The following is an 18,370-nucleotide window of genomic DNA, read 5'->3' on the forward strand; positions in this document are numbered from 1 at the left end:
TGAAAAAATTCAGAAATTCACATATTCTCAAAAATTATTCTATTCTGTACATGTGCTTTTTATTTAGTTCTTTTATGCCACTTAAAACTAATTTCAAGTTATCTTTTAGAAATATTACATTCTCAAAAGAATAGCAGATAATATATCAAAGAAAAATAATATACAGTATTTAATAGCTGTATGATGACTTTCAGCAATATAACTAATCATTTTAAGTAATTTGGTATAAAAAGCATTCTTAGAGTCTAGAATTACTGTTTTGGCTTTTTCCAGTTAAATTGGTCAGGATAACTAGATAATCCTAAACCTCCAGTCTATTTTGTGTTGGATAATTGATGAACTTGAGCCATTTATCAACATTTTAAAGACTGTTTACTTCCATTCCTACTACCTTATTTTTCTGTCCATCAGGATAAACAGTGACTTTATTTTAGATAAGGAGCTTTAATATACTTTAAAAATATATTTTTGGATAAGGCATGGGATTTATGAGAGCTAAAGTCAGAATTAAAAACTCATAAACTGTTTCAGTTAAAGAAGAAAAATAACAAATATTTTGCTACATGATTCATAACGTAATTCTAAAATTTCCTTTATCTTTTAATAAATTCACTGCTAAAGACTTCTACTCACAAATTTTTATTTAAAAGTATTTCCTTGAAATAGAATGCAACTTCCTACTACTAATCTTAATACTACCATCTTAATCAAATCATTTTGATCATATGTGCCAAGATTTATTATTAATTTAACATTTTCAATTATTTCTGCATAGTTGATATGTCTTACTACTTTCTGATATTTTGATTTAAGAAGCTTCAGTGGATATTACCTGAGATTGTCAATTTTTTGGTTTTAGTAAACATTTAGAAAGTTACTCCCTAATAAGCAAAAAGTAACCTTGGATAGTTATTGGATTAAATATTTAATTTTAGAATAAAATACTCCTTAACAAAAACATTGAGAACATTTTCTTGATTGAACCTTTTTCTTGATTGAACCTTGATTGAACCTTGATTTTCTTGATGATTGAACCTTTTCAATCATCTGCTACTTCCCGATGCCTTCTCAGATATGCTCATATTTGTGAACCCATAAAATGATTAACTCAGAACTTCCTGGGTTACAAATCTTGTGTTCAGTAATTCCATCCATTTCTCAAATCATTTCTGGAAACTCTAGTCTTTGGCTTTTGACTTGACATCTCATATTTTAGCCTGAGGTCTGACCTTCTTATATTTTAAACTTTTGAGTAGTTGTATTATCTATACATTGTTATGTTCAGCTCTTCCATTGATATGTGAGGTTTATGATGATGGATACCTTTACTGTATCTTATTAATTAGTAACTTTTCATAGGGCATTAGTCACATAAGAGAAATTCTTTAAAAATTACATGTATCACAGCAGGTATTTATTGTATACACTGACACTGTTCTTTTTCATTTACTAATTACAACCCTAAGAAGCATAGCTACTATTATCCAAATGAGAAGATGGAGTCTTCATAGGTCTAATAGTTCACCCAAAGCTATATTACATTTGTAAACTGATTACTTAGTGATTATTTGTTGTCTGTAGATACCTGGGCTTTTTTATTTGAAAACTCCTCTTTTAGCCAAACTTCTGTACCTTTCTGTCTCCTTTCCAAAATCTTTAAGGATCTGGCTATATGTTTGCTTTTGTGCATATGCCTTTTTGTTTGGTCAGTCTGTGAACACACACTATAAATCCACTCACCAATTAGTAAGGAGGGAGAAAGTGATCAGTGAAAATTATCTCTAATGATAATGATAATACAAATTTCAGATAGTGTTCTATTTTTCATAAAGAGTTTTTCATGTGAATTCTTGTTTGATTATTCTCATAATACAAATAGGAGAATTGAGGCTCAGAAGTGAAAACGTGATCCAAAGTTTACAGCTGCCAAGTGGCAGATTTGAGATTAAAATCCTGTTATTTTTTTTTTTTTTGGTACCGGGGATCGAACTCAGGACCTTGCGCTTAAAAGGCAAGGCAGGCACCAGAACCACTGAGCTAAATCCCCGGCCCCCAAAATCCTGTTATTTTTGTTCCTTCCTTTCCATGGAAGACAGTTCCCTTCTTTTGGTCTTCTTTGTTATATGTGTATCCATTGTTTCCATAATAATTATTGCTATTACATTTATGCTTAATTATTTTAGTCATTGAGCTTTCCCTTGATTTGAAATGTCTATGGAATTTTGTACTATATTATGATATATTTGGTGAAGCTAGATACTTGGCTACAATTCACTTTATTTTATCATTTAGAGAGCATGTAGATCTCATTTTTTTTTCCAAAGATGAGGACAGCAGTTCTTTCATTTAATGCTGCATAGTGTAGCTGTAGGATTAAAACATGGTTTTTCAACTTCATAATAACATTTTTTTGCAGCCACTTCTTTCTTATAGCAGGTTGTCCTCTGCATTGTAGGCCGTTTAACAGATACTATGACCTCGCCCCAGTGCCATCTCCCTAGTTGTGATAACTAAGCATGTCTTCAGGTATTGACGATGTTTTCCCTCCCAGGGGACCCGAAGTTGTCCCTTGTTGAGAACTTCTGGATTAAAGAAAGATAATAATGGTATTAATATTTTGTAAGTTTAAGAACATTTTCCACATTCAAATTATTGTTAGCACGAGTGTGAACGATGATAAAAATTCCCTCTTAGAGATGGAGCAAGCAGCAGAGGGGGAAAGTCGTGTAGACATTAAGGAGCAGATTTGGACACCTTATGGTGTGCTCTTATGAAAGTTCGCTCACATAGATTCCCGTTACACACTTCTTGCTGTTACATTACTCCAAGCAAATATTTGATATAACATTGCCTGTTAATAGGAGTTGCCATTACAGATTTAAGTTTTCATTTCTTTAGGAAATATTTTGCAGCATATTCACCACCATATGATGAATAATTAAAACTAAATTGCACTTGTCAAAATAAATGAACACAGCACATTTGGAATAGAAAAATCTCTGATTTTTTCTCTACATACTTTATCACCTACTATTATTTGTGGTGGTGAGTGACTCAAAGTTATTGTTCAGAGTTAGAGCATTAATACTAGATTTATTTTATTCAAGTGAGATCAGAGACATTACCAATTAAATTTTTTAAAAATATATTTTAGTTTTTCTACTACTTAGAGAGTAAAAATCTAACATTCCCATGAAGGATTCTCCTCATAATCAAATGGATACATTATTGCTCATGTGATTCCTATCACGTCAGCTGATATTCATATATAAGTTGTCTTTAAATGACAAATTATAAATTATTAATGTGATAAACTTTGGTGATGGGACTTCAAGAAAGCTGTTTAGAAGAATGTGGGCATTTTATCTCTCACTAACTTTCTACTATTTTATTTTAATGTATCTTGTTACATTTACCATCTGGGATAAAAACTTGGGCGTCAACATCAACTATTTTAGGCTGCAGAGTTTCAGTTTGAAGCAGTTCAAAAATTATATGGAATAGAGTAAATAGTGTAAGACAAACTTGCCTCATTTCTCCTTCTTTACAATGGAGTATTGGCCAGTGTTGTAGAAGTTGTTTGTTTAATTTCAGATAGAAGTGTGTACCTTGAGAATGGCTGGACATCTTCCATTTGTAATACTTTTTATTATTGTCAGAACTGATGAGATAAATCTGCCTGAGTATCTGAGTGTGGGATGCATGTACGAAGTGATTTTATTTTTCCCAATAAGTCCCAAACATGCTGTCATCTTCATTTTATTTTCCTTCTCCTATCTTCAGTGCCTCTTGCAGCTTGCCTAGCAAATCACATTGTCTCTATTTATTACCCAGGCCTTTTTTCAGCTGGTAAAATACATGTTTTTCTTCAACCAGATTCAGAGAGATCCTTTTACTCATTCTCTGTATGTTTCTCTTCACTTTTAATGTGCAATTCAAATATACTTCTAACTCCTTCTGTATAGTGCTTTCCATTTACTGAAAACTCATACTATATGAAATAATGTAAGTGAAATATCTAAAATGCTTCTTCTGTTTTCTGTTCCAAATCCCCAACTGAACCAATTTTTCCAGATAATTTTGTCTTGCTTCCCAATTTCATCTGCATCATACACTTTAGAAAACTAAAAGTATTTGTTGTAGATTAATTCTATGCCATAGACATTTTCTAACTGACAAAACACTGGTAAAGCCCACTTGGAATTTTTGCAACTTTATGGTAAAAGAATAAAAGCCCTCACAGTCGAGTAGAGGTTGACTGTAAGTTTTGTTTGAAAAGAAGTGTAGGTTTTACAACACTGGACTTTTCTTGTGAAGTCTGTGTGCCATGTTTTTCTAGGTAAAATGAGAATTTTATATTTTATTTCCACTGCCCAGAGTATATTTGAGGATCACAAATGTCTGATATGCAAAGATGTGAAATAATGTTTGCAGCTGTTTACTCCCCTCACCCTGGACCATTCCTGATTACTATTCCATAAGATTCAGGATGACTTTAAATAGCTCTTCTTTTCATGCCATATTACTTGATATTTGATTTGTCTGCCATAGACAAAAAATACCATAATAGCAGAGACTTCAATAAGAGAAAATTTTATCTTTCTCTTTCAATCACTGTTGAAGTAGGCAGTGCAACCCTGCTATGAAATTCCATGATATCAGAGGTATATCATATAGGCTTTGTCATGTAGTTTTTGTCTTGTGATTGTAGATGGAATTTGGGCATCATAGTCACATTCCAAGCAGCAAAATAGTGAAAAAGAGACAATTATTTCCTTGCAGGAAGAGTTCTCTGTATTTGCCATACAGTTACTTTGATAAATCCTGTATGTTAATGCTGGCATATGTGGTTCCAAAGATAATAATCCTTAACCTTGAACCCTTGTGGCCAGATATAATTTCTTTTATATGTAAGCAAAGAAAAATTGGCACTATTTTCCCCACAAACATTAATTTTAATATGTTCTGTATTTACAGTGAAGAATTTTTATGAGTAGGTTGTGAATTACACTGTGGATTAGAACTAGGTATAATAAAAAATATTGGTGTTTTCACCTCTGAATGGCAGTTCCAAAGCAAAGAATAAATATTCACTGAAGATAAACATGGAGAAATGGTATTTTTCCTAAATGTGAAATATGATTAAAAATGAGACTGATTTAGAAATTTTTTTTAATATACCTTATCGTTTCTTTACTCATTCAATAGTCACTGAACATCATTGGGGTTTTTTTATTTTTTTTGTTTTTCTTGATACCAGGAATCAAACTGGGAACCTTGCACTTGCGAGACAGGCAGTGGAACCACTGAGCTAAATCCCCAGCCTATAAGGTGGCTGCTATTATGCAACCATTTATCAAGGCATGATTTAGATTCTTCTTTGGAATGAGTTTCAGACTTAATCTTCAAAACTCATGAGGAAATGATTTTCTCCTCTACTAATTTTTCTCCTTCATCCTGCTTTTTTCATATTTTACTAGGATGGCCTTCTGACTCTTAAAAGTCTAATGTACCTTCACAGTATAGAGATTTGGTCCCCTTAGATGATTTTTAAATAAGGTCTGTTAGCTGTGTTTGAGGCTCCCATACATCTGAGATGAGCAGCTATTATGTGCTGGGATCAAAGTAATTAATGTTTCATTCAATGAGCGCTGCCACTGAAGAATTTACAGTGCCTTCTATGCAAACTGATTCATTGGTAAAGAATAGAGTTGCTATTCTGAGTGTTTTAGAAACATCACCCTACTAGAATTTTCTCAGGATTGCCAGTTCAAGGAAGAGGAAGGCCAGTGAACCACAGTGAAGTGGTTATTTTGTTTGGGTTGAGGTTTTTAGGTATCTAAAGAATGTTGTTCTCTGGTACTGAAACCAGAGATTAAATTGCAAAATATGAGCAAACACTACTATGTAGAATTTTAAAGGGAAGTAAATTCAGAATTAAATGCATTTGTTGGCATTGATCTCTCTTCTCAAAGAAAAAGATGGTGCCGGGAGAATTTTCCTTTCAGGGGTGTAAAATGCTTCTATGAGTGAACTTTGCCTGTGTCTATAAGATAACATTCACCTCCTTGCCTGGTTCTTGTGCCAAACACAACTGTCGTGGATAGAAATGCAGTGTAACAACCGGTGAAAGAACCATTTCCTGAAGTGACACTGCCTTTTACTTAAGAAACAAGTAGATTCCCTTTGAATTGACCTGTGTGTGTTTGGAAAAGAAGCATAAATATCTCCTCTGTTCATAGGAAAAAAACTATTTCAGAGTCATTTTCTTTCCTAACAAAGAAATTCATACTGGAGACACATCAGCAATTTTACAGCTGGTTTGTGAAATCCTGAAATGATGTATACAAATCAAAGCAGGAGAGATTCATTTAGAATGAAAGGAATATTTGAATTGCAGCCCAGTTTCTAATAAGATATTGTTTCATAGTCATACATTATTATAAACATGCCATGTCAGTTATACATGACAATTCCTATCTCAGCCATGATTCATGAACTTTATAAGAAAAGGACAATTTGAAACCATAAAATTTCTGGATTAGGTGGAACTGTATCTTCTAATCCATCTTTTCTCCTTACCTCTTTCACTTTTAATTGACTATAATGACCCCCCCGAAAGACATTCCTCAACAGGTACATGAAAACAACCATTGCTTTCTAAGGTAACATACTCTGTTATCAAGAGTATTGAATTTTCTTATGTACAATGGAAAAATGCCCTTTATTGGATTTGATTCTGCCACCCGGAATTCTAAGAGTTCCAAGGCCTTTGTCTTATATGTAATAGTCCTTACGTATTTCTATACTGTAATAATTTCTTCTGGAACCTATTACTTCTTGGGCATGTGTTGCAGCACTGGAAAAGATATTATGTTCTGTGTATATATCAGCAGTAACTTGAAGGTGTTAGTCTATAAGTATTGATCATGGAATGGATGTTGGCTGTGAGAAAAAGAGACATCAATGTTTTGAGCCTATAAATGTTTTGCTAACATCCACTGTTTGCTCAATGTGTTTTGTTAGGCATCAAAGCATAGTCAAAGATGCCATCAAGCTTACATCATGCTACAAGTGTTTGAATGCACATTTAATATATTAATGCTTGCTTGTTAAATATAACAAAGAGAATGTTAACCAGGCCTCCCTTATGGCTATAAAGGGAGGGAGTGTTTCTCTTTTTAACCTCATGCTTTGATTTGAGAGAACAAACCTATATCTGTAGTATGAGTCAGTATTAGTGATTTTATATTCAACTTTAATACTACAAATATAATTTTGAATATATGCTATTTACATGAATGTGCCTCCACAGGACTTGGAATGAGTCTGATGAAGTATCAGGAAAGAAATAGTATATCTCAGTTATTACCACTAACTTGTAAGCTCTGTGGGAATAAGGATTTGATTCTTTTATTTTAGAACCTTTTGCATAATAGAAATTCAGTAAATGAAAGCTGAATTTTTAGACTATATTCTCTGCCTCCATACATGGGTTTGTTTTGTGAATTAAGTTCTAGTTAAAGTGACATCTGTCTGTCTATCTATCTATAAAAGGAAAATAAAGCACTACTCCTGAATAAATTCAATACATGATAACATATTCTCTGACTCCCTTACTTCCTTTATCCATCACTAAAGATAAAAATTAAAGAATATAAGAAACTAGACTCTTTGGGTGTGTTTGATCCATCAGCTGTTATCTAGGGTAAGTAGTCTGTGGTAGTTTCTCCTCTTCCTTTTATATGTGGGGAGAGAAAAATATGTGGCTGTTTATTTTATGATTAACAGGTTTTTCTGTTGATTCACAAGTTAGCAGAAATTCAGTGCCCCCATGGCAGAAAAATCAAATAGACTTCTCCCTAAATGCCTGATTCATTTGTTACCCTGGTTGTAAATGAGCTGAATGGCCTTGAGAAATAAATCCAGACTAAATTCTCAATGTGGATGTGTTCCCCACAGTAGCAACATTTCAAAGGTGTGCCCTTCAAAGAAGAGCAGAAATAAACTGCACATTAGAAGAATTACCACTCAGAGGTCTTTGTTTAATCAATGGTTAGTTTGGTGGTGATTGCAGAAATTCACTACATTAAATTTAATCAGGGATGTTTCTGGCGTGTGGGTAGCAAGCTTACTGATTAATTCATTTATATTCTTGAAATAAGATATGTTCTCTTGGAAGAATTTCCAGTTTGGCAATTCCACAGTGTGCATTTCAGCATCTCTAAATGGCTCTTTATTCACAGTCCCAGAGTCTAAGCTGGGTGCTGGGTACTGATTAGCTCACTAGATTAAGAATGACAGACAGGAAATGGCACTATTTTAGTTCCTCTCTCAGAACAGCATCAAAAGAATAGTGTGTAGGTGGCTCTAAATACTTTAGGATTTTGATGCTACCCTTTGGAATTGGCTTAAATCAACAAGGAGTAGTAGGAGAATTATGATAAAATGAGATCTTTCAAAGAATTTCATCTTTCTTTAATGAAGTTCTAAAACTGTTTAAGCATAACTATGTCTATGTTGTCATAGATTATATTAAAACTATTATTTTGGGATTCAACATCAACCTGATGAATTATAAGATCTACTCCCCCAGTTTAAAAAATGATAAAAGTAAGACTCAGAAGTTAATGACTATTTCTTAGATGAAAAGATAATTTGTACTAAAGCTTTAAACACAGCACTACTAGTTTTCTTTCTGATACTGTATAAATAGTATGTGTCTGTTGTTGCTACTCAGGGATAGAGAGAAGCTGGGGAATATATGAAATAGATAAGGGATGTCTTTCTGTGAACACATCATTTGGCTTTACGTGTGGGAATAAGATAGGGGCACTTGTTCTGAGTTATGGGACCCCACTTCCCTTCATCTCCAGAGGTGTTTTGCAGAAGACTATGAAGAGAATTGCCTGGAATGGCCATTAGTATGTGTTGTGTCTGTGCATCATGATGAGAAAGAGGAGGGAGAATGTTGTTCATTGTGGTCATTTTCTAGCAAGAATCTTGTAATTTTCTTGAGGAAGACTGAAGGGTGCCAGGACAGAAAATGAATCTTAGAACTATCTGGGATAATTACAGTCCTTGGAAGGCCATGGCTCAATTCCTTCCATTGTGCTCTTGTTCCTTATAGTTCAGTTGCCTCCACATGTGCTAGTGTTCATCTTGCAACCGAGCGCCCATTACGTGTGGAGGTGTTAGTTATTAGCTCACAGGTTTGTAGGCTACAATTACTGTTCCTTCCTGCAGAACTATCTCCAAAGCTGAACATGTCCATCTTTTTCTTTCTAGAAATCTAAATATTAGGTCCATTTTATGAACTTGAATATCTCTCTGCTTTGGGTGGCATTGTAGCAGAAAAAATACAGGTCATAGAAAAAGAAAAGTCTGTGCTATCTCTGGAAACTGTTTTGTGTGTTTATTTAATAAACCTGTTCAGATTTACCTTGCTATCATCAGAAATATGGGCAAGCATGACACCTTTCTTCTTTCTCCCCTTGTGTTAATAGCAAAATGATCTCATTTATCCAGATAATTTTTTTATTGCTAAAAGAGAATGGAGTATAATAGGAAGACATACTTATTTGCACTGGGGTTGGATATTCTGATAACTAAGAAGAATAAGATGAAGATGGAGAAGGAGAAGAAGGAGAATAGTATTGGTTAGGTGATCTTGTTGAAAAAAATGTTAGTAATTCCAGGTAGATGGCCAATATAGACTTTCCTTTCTAGATTACTCTGCTTATATCAATGCTTCTGAGTGTGGTCTGTTGGTATTCTACAACTGAATCACCTATGGGGCTTGAGTCTAATAATTATGAGGCAGCTACCTCGGACTTGAGAACCCTGACTTAATTCAGTGTCTGAGATTTATTCAATAAATGACTTTTCATAAACTGGAGTCATGTTTTATTACTTTGTGTTTCAGAAATTTAAATAATGAACTGATCCATTATACAGTGCATACTAAAAAGTTATTAAAATCAGGTTTTTCTAGAATATTTGGAAATATAGGAACATGTTCATAAGATGTTAAGTAGGAAAAACAGGTTAGGCTGCAAAATAGTATTTCAGTACGATTCTAAATTTGTAATCATCAAAGAATTTGATAATCATGAAAGATGTTATTAAAATATTATAATCCTATGATAAATTTTAATGAGTACTTTTTTGATTTTGCTTTGACATTTTAAAGTGAGAATTATAACTTTTTCTGACTATAAAAGTAATAAAGTCCATTGTCAAAGTATGGGGTATACTTTAAAATATGAATGTTTACATTTTAAAAAAATTTTAGAGTAAATGACAAATTTTCATTACCCCCCTTCAAAAATGCTGCATCTTGCTCTCACACACATACCATTTTGTTACTTTCTGAAGCATTTTCTGTCTTTAGTTGTGCTGCTGTGGCTGCCTTGATGTTCTGAATCAGTAGAAAACATTTACTTTTCAGGGCCATTTTTACTTTTTAGAATAGCCAGAAGTTGTACTATGCCATATCCAGTGAATAAAGTAGATGAGGGCAATGTTTTTTTGAGCCTGCATTTTCATTGAGTATCAATTCACACTGTGCTTACTATATCTTTTATTACACTTTCTAATGATATTCACAAAATAGAACTTCCAGAACAGCTTCATAAAGTGGCAAGAGTGATGGGATAAGTATGTTCAAACGAAGGGGGAGTATTATGAGGTGAATTAATGGCAATGTGTCTTTTATTGTAATACATTTAAAAAAATTTTTAATATCCGCTGCACATTTTGATCACACTTCATATATTGGCTTTCTTCATTATCCTAGTGGTCCTGTCCATCAAATAGATATATGTCCACTGAATGCATGACAGTAATCTTTTATTGTAGACATTTATAGTTTGTGCTGTATATTTTGTGCATTAAATTATGGTGGCTATAGTTTGGTGGATATCCTTGAGCATATAAATTTATACTACCAAAAAAGTTGCATGAAAACAGAATTTAAAATAAATCCACATTAATGTTTTAATTTATTCTTCTTTGATTATTTGAGTGCTTTTTTCCTATTTGAGTGCTTCAATTTGACCATTGTATTCATCATTATTCATTGTACAACAATGATTACTTACTCTTTGGAAAGAGTGTTGGAAGGTCATCAGATATACTTAGAGAGATTTTGTTGTTGTCATTGTTCTTTTTTTTTGGTACTGGGGATTGAACTCGGGTCCTTGCGCTTGCGAGGCAGGCGGTAGAACCACTAAGCTAAATCCCTGGCCTGTCATTGTTCTTTTAAATTACACTCTAACTCTGGGGATGAGATGGTGATTGAACTCTCAGATATTGCTTTTATAATGTGGCATAGTCAAATCAAAATAAACCTTTGGAATTAGAGTTCCATCAATTATAGATAAGGGAAATGAGGTGCGTTATCCAGAACCCATGAAGCCCTATCACAATGCTCTGCCATGTCTTTGTATATCTCTGAGGAGTTGTTATGTGTTATTAAAACCAGATATCCCTTCCTCTTGAGGTAGGAATAAGAGTTATTTTTTAAATGTCTCTATGAAATATAAAAAGGTTGCTTAAATTATTTTAAGATGAGAGGAAATATAAAATTAATCTAGAAATTTTCATAATGATCAGATGTTCCTGCCATCTAGAAGTCAGATGATGATCACATTTTAAAATGCCATCCAAAGGCTAAAATTTTAGGAATAATATTTTTTTATTAAATTCAGTAATGGGGAAGGCAGAGGCAGGAGGATTATAAGTCTGAGCCCAACCTGGAGAACTCTATAAGTTAGTGAGATCCTTAGGGCCGGGGATTTAGCTCAGTGGTTCCAGTGCCTGCTTTGCAAGCGCAAGGACCTGAGTTCGATCCCCGGTACCAAAAAAAAAAAAAAAGTGAGATCCTGCCTCAAAGTGAAACATTAAAAGGCTTAGTGTGAAGGCCCTGGGTTCGTTCCCCAGGGCTGAGGAAAAACAGAAAAAGAAAAATCAGTAAAGCCAGTAAACTCGCTAATTTAAATTGTCTATAGGACTAGTCCGTGTGTTCTTAGTTTTCATTTTATAATTGACTCTTTTTTGGTACCGGGGATCAAACTTGGGTCCTTGCACTTGTGAGGCAGGCCATGGAACCACTGAGCTAGATTCCCAGCCCTATAATTGACTTTATAGCCTTTTGAAGACATTCAGTACTGTCTTTTGTCTTAGTTTGCATATCTACATATTTTATGAGTGAGTTAATAAAAGAGCCAATTCAGGTTGCTTTGCAATAAAAACAACAAAGACTCCAGTAAGATGTATCACTGAGTTGGTTTTCTGGTACTGTTGATATTCTGTGTGGAGAAAGTCAGCTTCGCCTCTTGGCCTCAGCCATGGCAACCATCATAACTGACTATCCAGTTGACCATCTCTGGTATGGTGGTGGGGACAGAGATTCCTTGGTTGGTAGTCAATTGCTTGAATCTTCAAGTTTGCCCTACACGTTTATTGGGCTGAGTGTGCTTGAGAAAGGAAATCTTTGGCTCACTAATGTGAAGATCTACTTTCCAGTTAGTGTTTTCCTCTTAATATGAATATATATTGAACCAAAAAAAAAAAACCTGGGTTTAAACCATCAATACATATGTTTTAAAATTATGGCTCTATCATGTATTATCAAGGTTTATAATTAATTCTCTGAATAGCAGTTTTCCCCATGTAAAATAGGGATATTATCTATCACAATATGCTTTTTGCATATGTGGTGTCTAAGAAATAAGAGCTTCTTTCTCATTGCCTCAACTTAATGGTGTTTAGTGTTATTTTTCTATTGTATGTAAACATGGAAACAGGCACTGCCTGGAAACCTGTGGGAGGGAAATAACATATTTTGAACTTTAGGAAACAGATGAACTTTCTCATTCTTTATTCAATCTGTAGAAGCCCATGTTATACACAAATCGTCATCCATAAATCAAAGAATCGTACTGGATATTATTTGTTCTTTAAACCTGTAATAGCTTGTTTTCTTCTGCTAAGTCCTAGAGTTGTACTACCACCTTAATTTTATTTTGTTTTCTGAATTTGGTGAGGTATCTCTTTCTGTCATAACAAGTGCTAACAATCAGTAATCACTTAATATCTTCTCTATTAAAGTGATCTCCAGTGTCATTTTCAGCACATCGGAAAGTCAAGTACTGTATGTGGGCCTTGAAAAAGAAAGTTGAAAAGTATCCCAGTGGAAGGAGGACCAAGAGGGAGAGCTTGTGACTTGAGAAGAAATTCTGTACAGGAATACAAAAGTTTACTGCAAAGGTTCCTAGTGAGAGTGAGATACTTGGAGTATTGATAGGATGTGTTCCTGTAATATTAGTTCCTTTGCTGGGAACACATGCTAGGAATTTCAGAATGGGGATGAACCCTATTAAAGGGTTCATCTTGTAGTGACCCATCTTGATAATGCATCACAGGACACAGGGGTGAGGAATGGAAAGATATAGGAAATGTGAATGAATTAAGTACAAATGCAAATTTTTGATTAAAAAGAAACTCAAAGAGGATGTGTTTGTACTTATTCCCTGGAGGGATTAGAATTGACTACTAATTGTGACTGAGGAAAGAATATGAGTTACCTAAAATTACGCATCTGTGTTATTCCTATTTCCTATTTATTGGAATTACCATAAGGTTTAGTGTTTTAAGTGGCTAATTATGGACTTATCAAGAAGATACTTTCATATTGTGGTGATAAGGGTCATAGGAAGGAAAAAGGATAAAATAGGATCTCATTAAGCTTTATTAAAGAAATTAATAGGAAATCTTACAAAAGGCAGCCTTTGCCTCTGCAGTTAGACTCTAGCAATTAGTAAGACAGAGGTTAAGAATGAGAAACCAGACCTAGGAAGGCACCAGGTAACACAGTTACCATAAGAAATTAACAGGAAGAGTCCACAGGCAACACAGGGATGTAGGTAGGAACATGAAAAGCCAGGGTAACCAGCCTTCCCTTACCCTCTTCCCTTGATAAAATACAATGAAGACAAGGGCCAGACACCTAAGGACTCTTATTTAATATATAAGACACACACATACATATACCCTTAAATGTGTATTCTCACTTTAGCATTACTGTACCACCGCACCAGATATACACATGTCCCCTTTACTTAATTTCTAACTCCAAGCTATCCTTCTATGAGGCTCCTTGCTTTCCACACTTAATCTATCACAAAAGGGCAGGAAGGAATCAAAGGACCAGAAAGAATGTAGACAGAGGTACCCAGGTTAGGATCAAAGACAGCCAGAGAGCCAATCAGATGATGACAACTTCCAGGTACCCACATGGGGCATGGAAGGAATCACTAGTCCTAAATAAAAAGGAGCTGAGGACAAAAACCCAAGGTTATTCACTTTCTGATGCTCCAGACTCTCCCAGAGTAGGTATCTGTCTTCTTTTTATCTGCCCTTTTCTAAATAAACTGTCTTCCTTTATTTTCAACTCTGCCTCCTTAATTCATTACTGTTGCCAAATTTACAATACAGGTAGGATCCCAGTAGCTGCTTGTTCTAGCAGAGCAGTGGTGTGGTGTGGTGTACACCCCTCCCCCAGCCATGACACTATCAACTGAGCAGGGAGTATTCTCTTCAAGTGGACAGTTTGTAAACCAGTGTTTAAACTGTGTTTTATTGATAGAGGGGAAAAAATGTAATTCCCAACTGCTAGATGTCAGGTACGCCAAGTTTATGTTCCCCCAAATCAAAGAATTAAATTTACAGAACAACAGAGGTTAAGTGTAAGAAAAATTTATTGATAGAGATAGCTCCTGAGAGATAGGAGGAGACCCAAAAGTGAATTGCCATGGACCCCATTTCTTAAAGGAAGTTTTATAGAACAAAATCACGAGGTGGGTATAATGTGGGTCAAAACTATAATCAACCAATAAGATTACAAGTATAGCCACTTAGGTAATATTGATCCACTGGGGAAACAGGTCACGTAGCAAGAGTACAAGGAAAGAACAAAGATCTTTTGAGAAAGGGATGGATTCAAACGTCCTGTTCACCACCTGGGTGACTGATGTCTATCTAGACTTTATTGGGTCAGGTGAGTATAATCTTCAATTTATTATTCATCCATCAGGGAGAAATGTAGGTCTGGTCATTTTATTTTTGTCTTGAAGCCTGGCCTTTGACAGATACACCTCTAGCCATAGTTGTAATGTGTTCTCATCTTTTGTACTGACTCCTAGAGAGCCTAGCTCTGAGTATGAATAATATTTCTACCTAAATTAGCTGCCCATAATATTATAAATAATATGGATAAAACTTATTACTTGAAGAATATGCCCAATGAATCATGCCTATTAGATCTTATCATAAATATTCAATGATGTATTTTTTTCTGTGCTACAGAGTTATGGTAGCAACTAAAATGTAATCATGTGAAAAGTTTTCTAAAATAATTTACTGAACTTTCTGTTTGAAAGAAAACAAGCTGAAACTGGAGCACCTGAGGCAAGGCTTTATTGGGGAAGGAGCTGCCAGGCTACCTCAAACAATGGCGAGAAAGAGGTTAAGACTAACTGGGAATGAGGTTTGTATAGGGCAGTGCATTGGGGAGAGTATCCTGAGAGTTGAACAAAGGGACACAGACTCATTTCCATAAGCGGGAATCATTTTAGGAATGGGAGCCATTTTAGAATGAAGGACCTTTGGGGCCATTTTGTCTGGTAGAGAACTCCATCACTGTTCTCTCTTTTCCTTTTCTCAGAGATCACTTTTTCTCTTGAACTCTCTTAGCAATTACTAAGTAAATGTGATTAATTTCATTATTAGATATAATTTCATATATTTATTTTTCTGATTGAAAATTAGTCTGTGATTTGAAAGGTTATAAATTTGTATTAGTATAAAGTCAGCAATAATCTAAAACCTGAAATTAACAGTTTCAAAAATATTCTGTTATATATGTATATAAAATATGTTAAAATGTACATCTATATGTAGACTATATGTAAATAAATATGTTGAGCTTATATCATATGCTTGCATTACCATTTCAATATCTTTGGTAATGTTTGAACATCTTTTTCTTGACTTACTATCTTTTGTAAAAATTGTGTCATGATGAACAAATTAAATAAAAAGTGTTTCAAATGTAGGAATAGTCTATCTTTTTTTCTTTATGGGATTTTAAGTGTGTTTTCTTATTAACATACATTAATTTATGAGAATTTTTATATTGTGAGGCGGTGGGTACTTTCCCCCCTCCATTAAGTTTATTGGTACATTTTAGGTATAAAATACATTTTTTACATACATCATTGGGATCTTGTACCATTACATGAGTATCTTGGTTCTTATTTTTTTTTTCCCCTTCCCCTGCCCTCCCTTCACTCCTCCACCCTTCCCTATTTGCAAAGATTTTGTTTCCATTTTTTTCCTTTTCTCATATTTTTTCTTTTCCCTTCTTTCTTTTCCCCTAGCCCTTCCACTTCCCCTGCTCTTTTAGACCTTTACTTCCTATTACACAATATCAATTATACATTTTTAAAATTACAATATCAAGAACTAGACATTACCACAGATTTTACAGAATTTAAAAGGATATAGAAAGCATATTTCAAAAATCTGTTTTGAAATAAATTTGACGACTTCTAAGAAGTACCTTGGAAGACAAATTAATGAAACTAACTCTGGAGGAAATACAAAATTTGAATAGTACCTATTAAAGAAAGTATATTCCTAGCTTGAAAACCTACCTATATGACAACAACAGGCTCATATACATTTTAACTGATGAATTATATCAAACATTTAAAGCAGAAAAAAGAAGGAACACTTCTCCCCTAATTTTTGGAAATCAACATTGTGCTAATACTAAAACTGGATAAAGATAATAGAAGAAAAAAGTATGAACATAGGTAAAAATTTGTTTAACAAAACAAACTATTAGAAGTCACATCTGGCAGTATGTAGAAAGTGGTTTTATTATAGGGATGGCAGTGTTGGTTCAGCATTGGAAGATCCACCCCCAAAAGTCATCATTTTAACAGAGGAAAGGCAAAAGCCATATGATCCTGTCACTACTTGGAGAAAGCGTATTGGACTAAATTCAACAGCTGTTCATGTTAAAAGCTATCAGGAGACTAGAAGTAGAACAGAACCTTTTCAACAGATTAAAGACATGTACTCCATACTTCCAGCGAAAACGCCTTATATGAATGGAGAAGATACAATGGTTTCTCCTTAAGGTGGGGAACAAGGGCAGATATGCTTACTCTTTATCTCTCCATTAAACTTTGAAACCTAGGCCCCACCAAAATAGTCTGGAATAAAATGACACAATTAGGATAGGATTGGCAAGGTAGAAGCTAAATCTTTATATGTAGATGAAATGATCATCTACAGAGAAAATACTAAAAAATTTCTAGGAGCCCCTAGAACTTGTATTTGAATTTAGCAGGATTAGAAAACACAAGGTATATATAAAAATTCAGGTCTATGTATACTTGCTATAAATGAAGAATTTGATACTGAAATTTAAAAATTATGTTGGAGTACAATGGACCTAGAAAAGTAAAAAAAAAACAAAAACCAAAAAACAGTGTTGGAAGATGTTTAGTACCTAATTTTAAGACTTCCTCTAAAGCTACAGTAATCAAGGCAGTGTTGGTGTAAGGAAAGACATATAGATCATTGGAATAAAACAGAGAATCTAGAAATAGAACCACATATATATGGTCCACTGAGTTATGAAAGATTATTTAACATTAACATTTTATAGACTATAAACTCAATTCAAGAGCCGAGGAAAAGATATTGTTTTCAGCAAATGGCCCTAGAACACCTGGTATCCATATATAAAAAATTAACCTCAACCCTTTATTTCCATACATAAAAATAACCTGAAGGGATCTATGAACCTAAATATGAAAGCCTAAAAGTACAATCATTGCTGTTATCTGAGTAATTATTTCTGATTTCATTTTTCCCAGATCTTCTTTTGTTGCCAGTTCAGAGAGTCCAGGTGGTTGAATATCAGATTGTTCCATCTTGTTTCCCTTTGGGGTTGCTGTAGGTGATCTGGAAGTCTGTTTTTGAGGCTTGTTTACGTGTCTTCTCACTTCCACGGGGGAGGGAGAGTGCTTCTGGTGCCCACACGGCTCACCTTCTCTACCCTAGGAGTGTGGAATGGCGGCGGGGAGCCTCCTTCCGGGTGCTGGGACTGGCTCCTAATAGTCTATTTTTTGTGTGGTCCCACAGCATACTGCATTGCAAATGAAAGTCCTTAATAAATAGATTTTGGTATGAACTAACACGGTGGTCACTTTTGAAGTCATTTCCTTTTTAAAATTTTTCCTGTTTGGATATAAATACCACATTTTCTTTATCCATTCATCTGTTGATGGAC

The 18,370-nt window shown here is 34.3% G+C and overlaps 1 protein-coding gene across 9 annotated transcripts in view; it reads left to right on the forward strand.

The window, feature by feature from the left end:
* Positions 1-18,370, forward strand: part of Cntn4 (contactin 4) — a 955,384-nt gene that overhangs the window by 147,770 nt on the left and 789,244 nt on the right. For 2 of the 9 annotated variants that reach the window (XM_087182034.1, XM_087182031.1), the window contains exon 2: positions 5,261-5,331. The exons of the other annotated variants lie outside the window; for them this stretch is intronic. The gene's annotated coding sequence lies outside the window, so the exon portion shown is untranslated. The remainder of the gene's footprint in view (positions 1-5,260; positions 5,332-18,370) is intronic. 9 annotated transcript variants of the gene reach the window in all.

This window comes from Heterocephalus glaber, unplaced genomic scaffold (assembly GCF_053883595.1).
Source record: "Heterocephalus glaber isolate CG9 unplaced genomic scaffold, H.glaber_assembly_v1.0 deba00001472, whole genome shotgun sequence".
Classification (NCBI taxonomy): domain Eukaryota; kingdom Metazoa; phylum Chordata; class Mammalia; order Rodentia; family Bathyergidae; genus Heterocephalus; species Heterocephalus glaber.